Source organism: Gadus chalcogrammus, chromosome 12 (genome assembly GCF_026213295.1).
Source record: "Gadus chalcogrammus isolate NIFS_2021 chromosome 12, NIFS_Gcha_1.0, whole genome shotgun sequence".
Classification (NCBI taxonomy): Eukaryota; Metazoa; Chordata; class Actinopteri; order Gadiformes; family Gadidae; genus Gadus; species Gadus chalcogrammus.
In genome coordinates this window covers 6,116,258-6,131,257 of record NC_079423.1, presented here as the reverse complement: position 1 = coordinate 6,131,257, position 15,000 = coordinate 6,116,258, and the positions used below count along the sequence as shown (strand labels likewise).

The 15,000-nt window shown below is 45.5% G+C and overlaps 16 non-coding genes across 16 annotated transcripts; all 16 read right to left on the bottom strand.

The window, feature by feature from the left end:
* Positions 1 to 3,531: 3,531 nt before the first annotated feature.
* Positions 3,532 to 3,650, bottom strand: LOC130400341 (5S ribosomal RNA). The gene has a single exon (XR_008902821.1). It is a non-coding gene; the product is annotated as a 5S ribosomal RNA (ribosomal RNA).
* A 521-nt stretch (positions 3,651 to 4,171) lies between these two features.
* On the bottom strand, positions 4,172 to 4,290 carry LOC130400216 (5S ribosomal RNA). The gene has a single exon (XR_008902692.1). It is a non-coding gene; the product is annotated as a 5S ribosomal RNA (ribosomal RNA).
* A 528-nt stretch (positions 4,291 to 4,818) lies between these two features.
* On the bottom strand, positions 4,819 to 4,937 carry LOC130394713 (5S ribosomal RNA). Its single transcript, XR_008897845.1, has one exon. It is a non-coding gene; the product is annotated as a 5S ribosomal RNA (ribosomal RNA).
* A 529-nt stretch (positions 4,938 to 5,466) lies between these two features.
* LOC130401168 (5S ribosomal RNA) lies at positions 5,467 to 5,585 on the bottom strand. The gene has a single exon (XR_008903628.1). It is a non-coding gene; the product is annotated as a 5S ribosomal RNA (ribosomal RNA).
* Positions 5,586 to 6,845: 1,260 nt separating this feature from the next.
* On the bottom strand, positions 6,846 to 6,964 carry LOC130400621 (5S ribosomal RNA). The gene has a single exon (XR_008903099.1). It is a non-coding gene; the product is annotated as a 5S ribosomal RNA (ribosomal RNA).
* Positions 6,965 to 7,483: 519 nt separating this feature from the next.
* Positions 7,484 to 7,602, bottom strand: LOC130400947 (5S ribosomal RNA). The gene has a single exon (XR_008903414.1). It is a non-coding gene; the product is annotated as a 5S ribosomal RNA (ribosomal RNA).
* Positions 7,603 to 8,123: 521 nt separating this feature from the next.
* On the bottom strand, positions 8,124 to 8,242 carry LOC130397923 (5S ribosomal RNA). The gene has a single exon (XR_008900507.1). It is a non-coding gene; the product is annotated as a 5S ribosomal RNA (ribosomal RNA).
* A 529-nt stretch (positions 8,243 to 8,771) lies between these two features.
* On the bottom strand, positions 8,772 to 8,890 carry LOC130394374 (5S ribosomal RNA). The gene has a single exon (XR_008897539.1). It is a non-coding gene; the product is annotated as a 5S ribosomal RNA (ribosomal RNA).
* Positions 8,891 to 9,409: 519 nt separating this feature from the next.
* On the bottom strand, positions 9,410 to 9,528 carry LOC130394373 (5S ribosomal RNA). The gene has a single exon (XR_008897538.1). It is a non-coding gene; the product is annotated as a 5S ribosomal RNA (ribosomal RNA).
* Positions 9,529 to 10,057: 529 nt separating this feature from the next.
* LOC130399795 (5S ribosomal RNA) lies at positions 10,058 to 10,176 on the bottom strand. The gene has a single exon (XR_008902293.1). It is a non-coding gene; the product is annotated as a 5S ribosomal RNA (ribosomal RNA).
* Positions 10,177 to 10,708: 532 nt separating this feature from the next.
* On the bottom strand, positions 10,709 to 10,825 carry LOC130395885 (5S ribosomal RNA). Its single transcript, XR_008898886.1, has one exon. It is a non-coding gene; the product is annotated as a 5S ribosomal RNA (ribosomal RNA).
* A 527-nt stretch (positions 10,826 to 11,352) lies between these two features.
* LOC130397810 (5S ribosomal RNA) lies at positions 11,353 to 11,471 on the bottom strand. Its single transcript, XR_008900394.1, has one exon. It is a non-coding gene; the product is annotated as a 5S ribosomal RNA (ribosomal RNA).
* Positions 11,472 to 12,000: 529 nt separating this feature from the next.
* LOC130400264 (5S ribosomal RNA) lies at positions 12,001 to 12,119 on the bottom strand. Its single transcript, XR_008902740.1, has one exon. It is a non-coding gene; the product is annotated as a 5S ribosomal RNA (ribosomal RNA).
* Positions 12,120 to 12,647: 528 nt separating this feature from the next.
* On the bottom strand, positions 12,648 to 12,766 carry LOC130395508 (5S ribosomal RNA). Its single transcript, XR_008898558.1, has one exon. It is a non-coding gene; the product is annotated as a 5S ribosomal RNA (ribosomal RNA).
* Positions 12,767 to 13,295: 529 nt separating this feature from the next.
* LOC130399691 (5S ribosomal RNA) lies at positions 13,296 to 13,414 on the bottom strand. The gene has a single exon (XR_008902194.1). It is a non-coding gene; the product is annotated as a 5S ribosomal RNA (ribosomal RNA).
* Positions 13,415 to 13,943: 529 nt separating this feature from the next.
* Positions 13,944 to 14,062, bottom strand: LOC130400720 (5S ribosomal RNA). The gene has a single exon (XR_008903196.1). It is a non-coding gene; the product is annotated as a 5S ribosomal RNA (ribosomal RNA).
* Positions 14,063 to 15,000: the final 938 nt, after the last annotated feature.

Below are 15,000 nucleotides of genomic sequence, written 5' to 3'. Positions count from 1 at the left end.
GGATCTACCGCCTGGATCTACCGCTGGCTTCTTCCGACTTCACAACCAGTGGATTTTAACCTGTTCCTCTGGATTGCGCTATGTTTGACTCTCTCGTAACGAGCGCATCTCTGCCGCTCCGTTACTCAGTAACTGAGATGTTACGTCTACGGATCTTCTCAAGGACCCAACCACCTCAGCTTGCATCCCACCAGGACATTCTCAAACGACCAAAATACATCCACCGAGGCTCTGGACGGAATTTTCAGTACACTCACACCAGCAACAAAAACATCCGCTCCTTCTGGTCCACTGGGCCCCGCCCCCCTCCTCGCACAGCCCGTACGGTCAGTCCCGTCAATCACAGTGTACTGTCCCCTCTGCTCAAAGCAACCTGCTACACTCCACTCACCTGTCTGAAACTCTGCCTGCTGAACACCAGATCCCTCAGTAATAAGGCCCTTTTGATAAATGACTTTATTGTTGACCAGAGCCTAGACATTCTCTGCCTCACTGAGACCTGGCAACAACCAAATGACTTCTCCCATCTAAATGAAGCTGTCCCACCAGGTTTTTCTTTTATTAGTAAACCCCGGGTTAATGGGAGGGGGGGTGGCCTCGCTCTCCTCCATCGTGATAACATCAAAGTCACCACTGTCACAGTCCCCCTTCACTCCTCCTTTGAATGTCTAGCTGTAAAACTCTCAGGCCCCAAACCCACTATCATTGTCACCATTTACAGACCACCAAAACCCTCCGCCGTTTTCCTCAATGAATTCTCATCACTACTTACATCTGTATGTGCAATGTCCCCCACTGTTATCCTCCTTGGTGATTTCAACATCCACATTGACAACCCATCCTGTACTTTTGCTAATGACTTCACATCACTTCTGGACTGTCTTGGCATCACACAACATGTCAACCTCCCAACTCATAACAAAGGTCACATTCTAGATTTAATCTGCTGCACTGACATCACTCCCACTAACCTTGATGTCATTGATTTCCCCATCTCCGACCACAAAGCTGTACTTTTTGACATTCATACCCAACTACACAAAACCAAGGAACAACGGACCATCTCCTTCAGAAACATCAAACTTATCAACACCACAGACCTCTCCACCATGATCAGCTCCTACCCCAACCCTCCCCCAGCTTCCTCCCTGACTGACCTGGTGACTCACTACAATAACTGCCTCTCTTCCTCCCTCACCACCCTGGCCCCCCTGAAAACCCGCTCAGTCTCATTCACCCACACTGCTCCCTGGTTCACTCCTCATCTGCGCCAGCTCAAAGCCACTGGTCGTCGACTGGAGCGACTCTACAATAAGACTCAACTCACTGTACACCGCCAAATGTATTCGGACCACCTCCATCACTACAAGAATGCCCTCACCACTGCCAAAACCTCATACTACTCCAACCTCATCAACACTGGTACAGGCAACAGCAGAGTCCTCTTCTCAACAGTCAACCACTTACTTCAGCCTCCTAAATCTCTCCCTCCAGATATTTCCACCACCCAATGCACTGCGTTCCTTGACTTCTTCAGCTCTAAAATCAACACCATTCACCAACAACTGGCCTCATCTCGCACCCCCTCTGATGACCCACCCTGGATGACCACCTCTGGCCAACCTCTCATCAGCTCCCTCTCTGACTTCACCCTAGTATCAGAACAGACCGTTTCAGAACTCATCCGCAAAGCCAAAACCACCACCTGTCAGCTCGATCCTCTTCCCACCTCCCTTGTCAAAGCATGTCTTCCGTCCATCTCCCCCATGATCACCAACATAATTAACTCCTCCCTCACTGCTGGTACTGTACCCCTCACTCTCAAGCTGGCTGCCATCACTCCCATCCTGAAAAAACCTGGTGCTGACCCAACTGACCTTAACCATTACCGGCCCATCTCCAATCTCCCTTTCATCTCCAAAACACTTGAAAGGGTGGTTGCCGCACAACTACAGTCCCACCTCGACATTAACAATCTCCACGAACCGTTCCAATCTGGCTTCCGTCCAAAACACAGCACTGAAACAGCCCTAGTCAAAATCACCAACGACCTCCTCCTTGCAGCCGACTCTGGATTACTCACCATTCTCATCCTCCTCGATCTCAGCGCAGCATTCGACACCATCTCCCACCCTCTGCTCCTGGACCGCCTAGCTGGTATTGGGATCACTGGTGCTGCACTCTCCTGGTTTACATCCTACCTCACCGGCCGTCAACAATTCGTTCAACTAAGCAACCACAAGTCTGGGTGTTCAGGTGTCTCACTGGGTGTCCCCCAGGGGTCAGTCTTGGGTCCACTCCTCTTCACCACTTACCTCCTCCCGCTGGGCACACTCCTCCGTCACCATGGGGTCCATTTTCACTGCTACGCTGACGACACACAGGTCTACATCTCCACCAAACCCACCGCTGCCATCCCCCCCACCTCCCTCATCACGTGCCTGGAAGAGATCCGGAGCTGGTTGAGCAGGAACTTCCTGAAACTCAATGGAAACAAGACCGAGGCCCTGCTCATCGGATCCAAATCCACCCTCACTAAATCACAACACACCCCAGCTCCACTCATAATTATCGATGGATTCCCAGTACCCTTCTCCTCCAAAGTCAAGAGCCTCGGCGTCATCCTGGACAACACCCTCTCATTCGCACCCCATATTCACAACATCACCCGGACTGCATTCTTCCACCTCCGCAACATCGCCAGACTCCGCCCATCACTGACCCAATCCAGCACTGAAATCCTAGTTCACTCATTTGTCACATCACGCATAGACTACTGCAACGCCCTCCTCACCGGACTCCCCACCAAACTCATCAACAGACTGCAGATCATTCAGAACTCAGCCGCCCGGATCATCACCCGCACCAAATCATCTGACCACATCACCCCTGTCCTCATTCAACTTCACTGGCTCCCAGTACACTACCGTATCCAATACAAAACCCTACTCCTCACCTACAAAGCTCTCCACAACCTAGCCCCCAGTTATCTCTGCGACCTCCTCCAAGAATACACTCCCTCCCGCTCCCTCCGCTCAACCTCTGCTGGACTACTATGTATCCCCACATCACGACTCACTACAATGGGTGCCCGGTCATTCAGCTGTTCAGCACCCAGGCTCTGGAACTCCCTCCCCCCACACATAAAACAGTCAGACACAATTACAACCTTCAAGTCACAACTCAAAACTCACCTGTTCAAACTCGCACACAACGTCTAACTGATCACTGTTTTGATTGTTTTTGTTTTATTTATTTCTTATTGCTTATGTTTATTTATTTATTTATTTCCACAATGTCTTGTTTTTTAGAAAATGTATGATGACTATATGCTCTGTAAGGTGACCTTGGGTGTCTTGAAAGGCGCCTCTAAATTAAATGTATTATTATTATTATTATTATGTTTCACAAAAATAGTTTTGAGAGACGTTGTCAGTTTATGTATGTTGCTTAAATCCTCCAAAGCGGTTGGCAGTAAACATCAGGTCACGGTCCGCCACGGAGTCAATGAGCTCGAGTTGAAAAAGAAAAAGCTTGCAGCACCTGGTATTCCCAGGCGGTCTCCCATCCAAGTACTAACCAGGCCCGACCCTGCTTAGCTTCCGAGATCAGACGAGATCGGGCGTGTTCAGGGTGGTATGGCCGTAAGCAATTAGTGCAGGCGCAAAACCAGGTTCTATACAGTAGGAGTGAGAAAGCTGCTGAGGCTCGACGTTACACTTTTAGAAAAAAAATCATTAGTTAGATATAAACGGCAGTAATTGATTCAGTAGGACTCCTTATCCATGTAAACGATCATTGTGACATCTGAATTCATTAATTATCTGAAATACACTGCGTGTGCGTGTGATGTTAAATGTTTGAACCAAGGTTAACGGTTAAAGTGTCAGAGAATGGGTGGTGATTTTTTGACGTCCTCCCATGATCTGAAGTGAGCGTGCGTGTTTGTGTTGGTGAAAGTTTAAGAAATGTACAACTGTCGGTTCAGCTCTCTGGTGCTCCCTGCTGGCAGTATCACTATACTGTCCTCATGTTTCACAAAAATAGTTTTGAGAGACGTTGTCAGTTTTTGTATGTTGCTTAAATCCTCCAAAGCGGTTGGCAGTAAACATCAGGTCACGGTACGCCACGGTAGGCCACGGAGGCAATGAGCTCGAGTTGAAAAAGAAAAAGCTTACAGCACCTGGTATTCCCAGGCGGTCTCCCATCCAAGTACTAACCAGGCCCGACCCTGCTTAGCTTCCAAGATCAGACGAGATCGGGCGTGTTCAGGGTGGTATGGCCGTAAGCAATTAGTACAGGCGCAAAACCAGGTTTTATACAGTAGCACATAAGGAGTGAGAAAGCTGCTGAGGCTTGCGTTACACTTTAACAAAAACAATCATTAGTTAGATATAAACGGCAGTAATTGATTCAGTAGGACTCCTTATCCATGTAAACGATCATTGTGACATCTGAATTCATTAATTATCTGAAATACACTGCGTGTGCGTGTGATGTTAAATGTTTGAACCAAGGTTAACGGTTAAAGTGTCAGAGAATGGGTGGTGATTTTTTGACGTCCTCCCATGATCTGAAGTGAGCGTGTGTGTTTGTGTTGGTGAAAGTTTAAGAAATGTACAACTGTCGGTTCAGCTCTCTGGTGCTCCCTGCTGGCAGTATCACTATACTGTCCTCATGTTTCACAAAAATAGTTTTGAGAGACGTTGTCAGCTTTTGTATGTTGCTTAAATCCTCCAAAGCGGTTGGCAGTAAACATCAGGTCACGGTACGCCACGGTAGGCCACGGAGTCAATGAGCTCGAGTTGAAAAAGAAAAAGCTTACAGCACCTGGTATTCCCAGGCTGTCTCCCATCCAAGTACTAACCAGGCCCGACCCTGCTTAGCTTCCGAGATCAGACGAGATCGGGCGTGTTCAGGGTGGTATGGCCGTAATCAATTATTGCAGGCGCAAAACCAGGTTTTAAACAGTAGCACATAAGGAGTGAGAAAGCTGCTGAGGCTCGACGTTACACTTTTACAAAAACAATCATTAGTTAGATATAAACGGCAGTAATTGATTCAATAGGACTCCTTATCCATGTAAACGATCATTGTGACATCTGAATTCATTAATTATCTGAAATACACTGCGTGTGCGTGTGATGTTAAATGTTTGAACCAAGGTTAACGGTTAAAGTGTCAGAGAATGGGTGGTGATTTTTTGACGTCCTCCCATGATCTGAAGTGAGCGTGCGTGTTTGTGTTGGTGAAAGTTTAAGAAATGTACAACTGTCGTTTCAGCTCTCTGGTGCTCCCTGCTGGCAGTATCACTATACTGTCCTCATGTTTCACAAAAATAGTTTTGAGAGACGTTGTCAGTTTTTGTATGTTGCTTAAATCCTCCAAAGCGGTTGGCAGTAAACATCAGGTCACGGTACGCCACGGTAGGCCACGGAGGCAATGAGCTCGAGTTGAAAAAGAAAAAGCTTACAGCACCTGGTATTCCCAGGCTGTCTCCCATCCAAGTACTAACCAGGCCCGACCCTGCTTAGCTTCCGAGATCAGACGAGATCGGGCGTGTTCAGGGTGGTATGGCCGTAAGCAATTAGTGCAGGCGCAAAACCAGGTTTTATACAGTAGCAGATAAGGAGTGAGAAAGCTGCTGAGGCTTGACGTTACACTTTACAAAAACAATCATTAGTTAGATATAAACGGCAGTAATTGATTCAATAGGACTCCTTATCCATGTAAACGATCATTGTGACATCTGAATTCATTAATTATCTGAAATACACTGCGTGTGCGTGTGATGTTAAATGTTTGAACCAAGGTTAACGGTTAAAGTGTCAGAGAATGGGTGGTGATTTTTTGACGTCCTCCCATGATCTGAAGTGAGCGTGCGTGTTTGTGTTGGTGAAAGTTTAAGAAATGTACAACTGTCGTTTCAGCTCTCTGGTGCTCCCTGCTGGCAGTATCACTATACTGTCCTCATGTTTCACAAAAATAGTTTTGAGAGACGTTGTCAGTTTTTGTATGTTGCTTAAATCCTCCAAAACGGTTGGCAGTAAACATCAGGTCACGGTACGCCACGGTAGGCCACGGAGGCAATGAGCTCGAGTTGAAAAAGAAAAAGCTTACAGCACCTGGTATTCCCAGGCGGTCTCCCATCCAAGTACTAACCAGGCCCGACCCTGCTTAGCTTCCGAGATCAGACGAGATCGGGCGTGTTTTTTTTTAATTTTTTTTTTTTTTTATTAAAATTCCGTATTTACAGTAATTTACAATCTTTTACGGTCATAACCAAACACAGTATGACACACAGAAGACATACAGACAGTTGATAATCACAAATGTACGCAACAATCATATAGAGAGGTTAACCCTAATCATACACAACAAACATTTGCGTCGGAGTGGTCTGCCAAGTCTTAACAAGCAGGAAAAACAATGCCCACACTACACACTAAATCCTAACGTCCCTGATTCCGTTACCATGACTAAAGTGCTGTTCCTAACAAAATACTTGTGAAAATCCTCCCCTTCCCATCATTCAGAACCTCCTTCACATTCCCAACCACATCCTCCTTTACAATGATCTGATGATCTGACTCCCATGATCTGAAGTGAGCGTGCGTGTTTGTGTTGGTGAAAGTTTAAGAAATGTACAACTGTCGGTTCAGCTCTCTGGTGCTCCCTGCTGGCAGTATCACTATACTGTCCTCATGTTTCACAAAAATAGTTTTGAGAGACGTTGTCAGTTTTTGTATGTTGCTTAAATCCTCCAAAGCGGTTGGCAGTAAACATCAGGTCACGGTAGGTCACGGTAGGCCACGGAGGCAATGAGCTCGAGTTGAAAAAGGAAAAGCTTACAGCACCTGGTATTCCCAGGCGGTCTCCCATTCAAGTACTAACCAGGCCCGACCCTGCTTAGCTTTCGAGATCAGACGAGATCGGGCGTGTTCAGGGTGGTATGGCCGTAAGCAAATAGTGCAGGCGCAAAACCAGGTTTTATACAGTAGCACATAAGGAGTGAGAAAGCTGCTGAGGCTCGACGTTTCACTTTTACAAAAACAATCATTAGTTAGATATAAACGGCAGTAATTGATTCAGTAGGACTCCTTATCCATGTAAACGATCATTGTGACATCTGAATTCATTAATTATCTGAAATACACTGCGTGTGCGTGTGATGTTAAATGTTTGAACCAAGGTTAACGGTTAAAGTGTCAGAGAATGGGTGGTGATTTTTTGACGTCCTCCCATGATCTGAAGTGAGCGTGCGTGTTTGTGTTGGTGAAAGTTTAAGAAATGTACAACTGTCGGTTCAGCTCTCTGGTGCTCCCTGCTGGCAGTATCACTATACTGTCCTCATGTTTCACAAAAACAGTTTTGAGAGACGTTGTCAGTTTTTGTATGTTGCTTAAATCCTCCAAAGCGGTTGGCAGTAAACATCAGGTCACGGTACGCCAGGGAGTCAATGAGCTCGAGTTGAAAAAGAAAAAGCTTACAGCACCTGGTATTCCCAGGCGGTCAGCCATCCAAGTACTAACCAGGCCCGACCCTGCTTAGCTTCCGAGATCAGACGAGATCGGGCGTGTTCAGGGTGATATGGCCGTAAGCAATTAGTGCAGGCGCAAAACCATGTTCTATACAGTAGGAGTGAGAAAGCTGCTGAGGCTCGACGTTACACTTTTAGAAAAAAAATCATTAGTTAGATATAAACGGCAGTAATTGATTCAGTAGGACTCCTTATCCATGTAAACGATCATTGTGACATCTGAATTCATTAATTATCTGAAATACACTGCGTGTGCGTGTGATGTTAAATGTTTGAACCAAGGTTAACGGTTAAAGTGTCAGAGAATGGGTGGTGATTTTTTGACGTCCTCCCATGATCTGAAGTGAGCGTGCGTGTTTGTGTTGGTGAAAGTTTAAGAAATGTACAACTGTCGGTTCAGCTCTCTGGTGCTCCCTGCTGGCAGTATCACTATACTGTCCTCATGTTTCACAAAAATAGTTTTGAGAGACGTTGTCAGTCTTTGTATGTTGCTTAAATCCTCCAAAGCGGTTGGCAGTAAACATCAGGTCACGGTAGGTCACGGTAGGCCACGGAGTCAATGAGCTCGAGTTGAAAAAGGAAAAGCTTACAGCACCTGGTATTCCCAGGCGGTCTCCCATCCAAGTACTAACCAGGCCCGACCCTGCTTAGCTTCCGAGTTCAGACGAGATCGGGCGTGTTCAGGGTGGTATGGCCGTAAGCAATTAGTGCAGGCGCAAAACCAGGTTTTATACAGTAGCACATAAGGAGTGAGAAAGCTGCTGAGGCTCGACGTTACACTTTTACAAAAACAATCATTAGTTAGATATAAACGGCAGTAATTGATTCAGTAGGAATCCTTATCCATGTAAACGATCATTGTGACATCTGAATTCATTAATTATCTGAAATACACTGCGTGTGCGTGTGATGTTAAATCTTTGAACCAAGGTTAACGGTTAAAGTGTCAGAGAATGGGTGGTGATTTTTTGACGTCCTCCCATGATCTGAAGTGAGCGTGCGTGTTTGTGTTGGTGAAAGTTTAAGAAATGTACAACTGTCGGTTCAGCTCTCTGGTGCTCCCTGCTGGCAGTATCACTATACTGTCCTCATGTTTCACAAAAATAGTTTTGAGAGACGTTGTCAGTTTTTGTATGTTGCTTAAATCCTCCAAAGCGGTTGGCAGTAAACATCAGGTCACGGTAGGTCACGGTAGCCCACGGAGGCAATGAGCTCGAGTTGAAAAAGGAAAAGCTTACAGCACCTGGTATTCCCAGGCGGTCTCCCATTCAAGTACTAACCAGCCCCGACCCTGCTTAGCTTCCGAGATCAGACGAGATCGGGCGTGTTCAGGGTGGTATGGCCGTAAGCAAATAGTGCAGGCGCAAAACCAGGTTTTATACAGTAGCACATAAGGAGTGAGAAAGCTGCTGAGGCTCGACGTTTCACTTTTACAAAAACAATCATTAGTTAGATATAAACGGCAGTAATTGATTCAGTAGGACTCCTTATCCATGTAAACGATCATTGTGACATCTGAATTCATTAATTATCTGAAATACACTGCGTGTGCGTTTGATGTTAAATGTTTGAACCAAGGTTAACGGTTAAAGTGTCATAGAATGGGTGGTGATTTTTTGACGTCCTCCCATGATCTGAAGTGAGCGTGCGTGTTTGTGTTGGTGAAAGTTTAAGAAACGTACAACTGTCGGTTCAGCTCTCTGGTGCTCCCGGCTGGCAGTATCACTATACTGTCCTCATGTTTCACAAAAACAGTTTTGAGAGACGTTGTCAGTTTTTGTATGTTGCTTAAATCCTCCAAAGCGGTTGGCAGTAAACATCAGGTCACGGTACGCCACGGAGTCAATGAGCTCGAGTTGAAAAAGAAAAAGCTTACAGCACCTGGTATTCCCAGGCGGTCTCCCATTCAAGTACTAACCAGCCCCGACCCTGCTTAGCTTCCGAGATCAGACGAGATCGGGCGTGTTCAGGGTGGTATGGCCGTAAGCAAATAGTGCAGGCGCAAAACCAGGTTTTATACAGTAGCACATAAGGAGTGAGAAAGCTGCTGAGGCTCGACGTTTCACTTTTACAAAAACAATCATTAGTTAGATATAAACGGCAGTAATTGATTCAGTAGGAATCCTTATCCATGTAAACGATCATTGTGACATCTGAATTCATTAATTATCTGAAATACACTGCGTGTGCGTTTGATGTTAAATGTTTGAACCAAGGTTAACGGTTAAAGTGTCATAGAATGGGTGGTGATTTTTTGACGTCCTCCCATGATCTGAAGTGAGCGTGCGTGTTTGTGTTGGTGAAAGTTTAAGAAATGTACAACTGTCGGTTCAGCTCTCTGGTGCTCCCTGCTGGCAGTATCACTATACTGTCCTCATGTTTCACAAAAACAGTTTTGAGAGACGTTGTCAGTTTTTGTATGTTGCTTAAATCCTCCAAAGCGGTTGGCAGTAAACATCAGGTCACGGTACGCCACGGTAGGCCACGGAGTCAATGAGCTCGAGTTGAAAAAGAAAAAGCTTACAGCACCTGGTATTCCCAGGCGGTCTCCCATTCAAGTACTAACCAGGCCCGACCCTGCTTAGCTTCCGAGATCAGACGAGATCGGGCGTGTTCAGGGTGGTATGGCCGTAAGCAAATAGTGCAGGCGCAAAACCAGGTTTTATACAGTAGCACATAAGGAGTGAGAAAGCTGCTGAGGCTCGACGTTTCACTTTTACAAAAACAATCATTAGTTAGATATAAACGGCAGTAATTGATTCAGTAGGACTCCTTATCCATGTAAACGATCATTGTGACATCTGAATTCATTAATTATCTGAAATACACTGCGTGTGCGTTTGATGTTAAATCGTTTGAACCAAGGTTAACGGTTAAAGTGTCATAGGAAGTGGGTGGTGATTTTTTGACGTCCTCCCATGATCTGAAGTGAGCGTGCGTGTTTGTGTTGGTGAAAGTTTAAGAAATGTACAACTGTCGGTTCAGCTCTCTGGTGCTCCCTGCTGGCAGTATCACTATACTGTCCTCATGTTTCACAAAAACAGTTTTGAGAGACGTTGTCAGTTTTTGTATGTTGCTTAAATCCTCCAAAGCGGTTGGCAGTAAACATCAGGTCACGGTAGGTCACGGTAGCCACGGAGTCAATGAGCTCGAGTTGAAAAAGGAAAAAGCTTACAGCACCTGGTATTCCCAGGCGGTCTCCCATTCAAGTACTAACCAGCCCGACCCTGCTTAGCTTCCGAGATCAGACGAGATCGGGCGTGTTCAGGGTGTATGGCCGTAAGCAAATAGTGCAGGCGCAAAACCAGGTTTTATACAGTAGCCATAGGAGTGAGAAAGCTGCTGAGGCTCGACGTTACACTTTTAGCAAAAAAATCATTAGTTAGATATAAACGGCAGTAATTGATTCAGTAGGACTCCTTATCCATGTCAACGATCATTGTGACATCTGAATTCATTAATTATCTGAAATACACTGCGTGTGCGTGTGATGTTAAATGTTTGAACCAAGGTTAACGGTTAAAGTGTCAGAGAATGGGTGGTGATTTTTTGACGTCCTCCCATGATCTGAAGTGAGCGTGCGTGTTTGTGTTGGTGAAAGTTTAAGATATGTACAACTGTCGGTTCAGCTCTCTGGTGCTCCCTGCTGGCAGTATCACAATACTGTCCTCATGTTTCACAAAAATAGTTTTGAGAGACGTTGTCAGTCTTTGTATGTTGCTTAAATCCTCCAAAGCGGTTGGCAGTAAACATCAGGTCACGGTAGGTCACGGTAGGCCACGGAGTCAATGAGCTCGAGTTGAAAAAGGAAAAGCTTACAGCACCTGGTATTCCCAGGCGGTCTCCCATCCAAGTACTAACCAGGCCCGACCCTGCTTAGCTTCCGAGTTCAGACGAGATCGGGCGTGTTCAGGGTGGTATGGCCGTAAGCAATTAGTGCAGGCGCAAAACCAGGTTTTATACAGTAGCACATAAGGAGTGAGAAAGCTGCTGAGGCTCGACGTTACACTTTTACAAAAACAATCATTAGTTAGATATAAACGGCAGTAATTGATTCAGTAGGACTCCTTATCCATGTAAACGATCATTGTGACATCTGAATTCATTAATTATCTGAAATACACTGCGTGTGCGTGTGATGTTAAATGTTTGAACCAAGGTTAACGGTTAAAGTGTCAGAGAATGGGTGGTGATTTTTTGACGTCCTCCCATGATCTGAAGTGAGCGTGCGTGTTTGTGTTGGTGAAAGTTTAAGAAATGTACAACTGTCGGTTCAGCTCTCTGGTGCTCCCTGCTGGCAGTATCACTATACTGTCCTCATGTTTCACAAAAATAGTTTTGAGAGACGTTGTCAGTCTTTGTATGTTGCTTAAATCCTCCAAAGCGGTTGGCAGTAAACATCAGGTCACGGTAGGTCACGGTAGGCCACGGAGTCAATGAGCTCGAGTTGAAAAAGGAAAAGCTTACAGCACCTGGTATTCCCAGGCGGTCTCCCATCCAAGTACTAACCAGGCCCGACCCTGCTTAGCTTCCGAGTTCAGACTAGATCGGGCGTGTTCAGGGTGGTATGGCCGTAAGCAATTAGTGCAGGCGCAAAACCAGGTTTTATACAGTAGCACATAAGGAGTGAGAAAGCTGCTGAGGCTCGACGTTACACTTTTACAAAAACAATCATTAGTTAGATATAAACGGCAGTAATTGATTCAGTAGGACTCCTTATCCATGTAACGATCATTGTGACATCTGAATTCATTAATTATCTGAAATACACTGCGTGTGCGTGTGATGTTAAATGTTTGAACCAAGGTTAACGGTTAAAGTGTCAGAGAATGGGTGGTGATTTTTTGACGTCCTCCCATGATCTGAAGTGAGCGTGCGTGTTTGTGTTGGTGAAAGTTTAAGAAATGTACAACTGTCGGTTCAGCTCTCTGGTGCTCCCTGCTGGCAGTATCACTATACTGTCCTCATGTTTCACAAAAACAGTTTTGAGAGACGTTGTCAGTTTTTGTATGTTGCTTAAATCCTCCAAAGCGGTTGGCAGTAAACATCAGGTCACGGTACGCCACGGTAGGCCACGGAGTCAATGAGCTCGAGTTGAAAAAGAAAAAGCTTACAGCACCTGGTATTCTCAGGCGTCTCACCATTCAAGTACTAACCAGGCCCGACCCTGCTTAGCTTCCGAGATCAGACGAGATCGGGCGTGTTCAGGGTGGTATGGCCGTAAGCAATTAGTGCAGGCGCAAAACCAGGTTTTATACAGTAGCACATAAGGAGTGAGAAAGCTGCTGAGGCTCGACGTTACACTTTTACAAAAACAATCATTAGTTAGATATATACGGCAGTAATTGATTCAGTAGGACTCCTTATCCATGTAAACGATCATTGTGACATCTGAATTCATTAATTATCTGAAATACACTGCGTGTGCGTGTGATGTTAAATGTTTGAACCAAGGTTAACGGTTAAAGTGTCAGAGAATGGGTGGTGATTTTTTGACGTCCTCCCATGATCTGAAGTGAGCGTGCGTGTTTGTGTTGGTGAAAGTTTAAGAAATGTACAACTGTCGGTTCAGCTCTCTGGTGCTCCCTGCTGGCAGTATCACTATACTGTCCTCATGTTTCACAAAACTAGTTTTGAGAGACGTTGTCAGTTTTTGTATGTTGCTTAAATCCTCCAAAGCGGTTGGCAGTAAACATCAGGTCACGGTAGGTCACGGTAGGCCACGGAGTCAATGAGCTCGAGTTGAAAAAGGAAAAGCTTACAGCACCTGGTATTCCCAGGCGGTCTCCCATTCAAGTACTAACCTGGCCCGACCCTGCTTAGCTTCCGAGATCAGACGAGATCGGGCGTGTTCAGGGTGGTATGGCCGTAAGCAATTAGTGCAGGCGCAAAACCAGGTTTTATACAGTAGCACATAAGGAGTGAGAAAGCTGCTGAGGCTCGACGTTACACTTTTACAAAAACAATCATTAGTTAGATATAAACGGCAGTAATTGATTCAGTAGGACTCCTTATCCATGTAAACGATCATTGTGACATCTGAATTCATTAATTATCTGAAATACACTGCGTGTGCGTGTGATGTTAAATGTTTGAACCAAGGTTAACGGTTAAAGTGTCAGAGAATGGGTGGTGATTTTTTGACGTCCTCCCATGATCTGAAGTGAGCGTGCGTGTTTGTGTTGGTGAAAGTTTAAGAAATGTACAACTGTCGGTTCAGCTCTCTGGTGCTCCCTGCTGGCAGTATCACTATACTGTCCTCATGTTTCACAAAAATAGTTTTGAGAGACGTTGTCAGTCTTTGTATGTTGCTTAAATCCTCCAAAGCGGTTGGCAGTAAACATCAGGTCACGGTAGGTCACGGTAGGCCACGGAGTCAATGAGCTCGAGTTGAAAAAGAAAAAGCTTACAGCACCTGGTATTCCCAGGCGGTCTCCCATCCAAGTACTAACCAGGCCCGACCCTGCTTAGCTTCCGAGATTAGACGAGATCGGGCGTGTTCAGGGTGGTATGGCCGTAAGCAATTAGTGCAGGCGCAAAACCAGGTTTATACAGTAGCACATAAGGAGTGAGAAAGCTGCTGAGGCTCGACGTTACACTTTTACAAAACAATCATTAGTTAGATATAAACGGCAGTAATTGATTCAGTAGGACTCCTTATCCATGTAAACGATCATTGTGACATCTGAATTCATTAATTATCTGAAATACACTGCGTGTGCGTGTGATGTTAAATGTTTGAACCAAGGTTAACGGTTAAAGTGTCAGAGAATGGGTGGTGATTTTTTGACGTCCTCCCATGATCTGAAGTGAGCGTGCGTGTTTGTGTTGGTGAAAGTTTAAGAAATGTACAACTGTCGGTTCAGCTCTCTGGTGCTCCCTGCTGGCAGTATCACTATACTGTCCTCATGTTTCACAAAATAGTTTTGAGAGACGTTGTCAGTCTTTTGTATGTTGCTTAAATCCTCAAAGCGGTGGCAGTGAACTAGGTCACGGCTAGGCAACGGACGCATGAGTCTCGATTTGAAACCAAGAAGAGCTTACCAGCAACCTTGTATCCAGGCGGCTCCCAGCCAAGTACTAACCAGGCCCGACCCATGCTTAGCTTCCGAGATCAGAAGAGATTGGGCTGTTAGGGTGGATATGGCGTAGCATTGGCAGGCGCAAAACCATGTTTATACAGGTTAGCACATAAGGTGGAGAAAGCTGCTGCGGCTCGACGTTACACTTTTTACAAAACAATCATTAGTTAGCTATAAACGGCAAGTAATGAATTCAGTAGGGACTCCTTATCCATTAAACGATCATTGGCATCGAATTCATTAATTATCTGAAATACACTGGTGTGCGTGGTGATGTTAAATGTTTGAAACCAAGGTTAACGGTTTTTAAAGTGTCAGAGAATGGTGGTGATTTTTCGACGCCTCCCATGATCTGAAGCGAGGTGCTTGTTTGGTTGG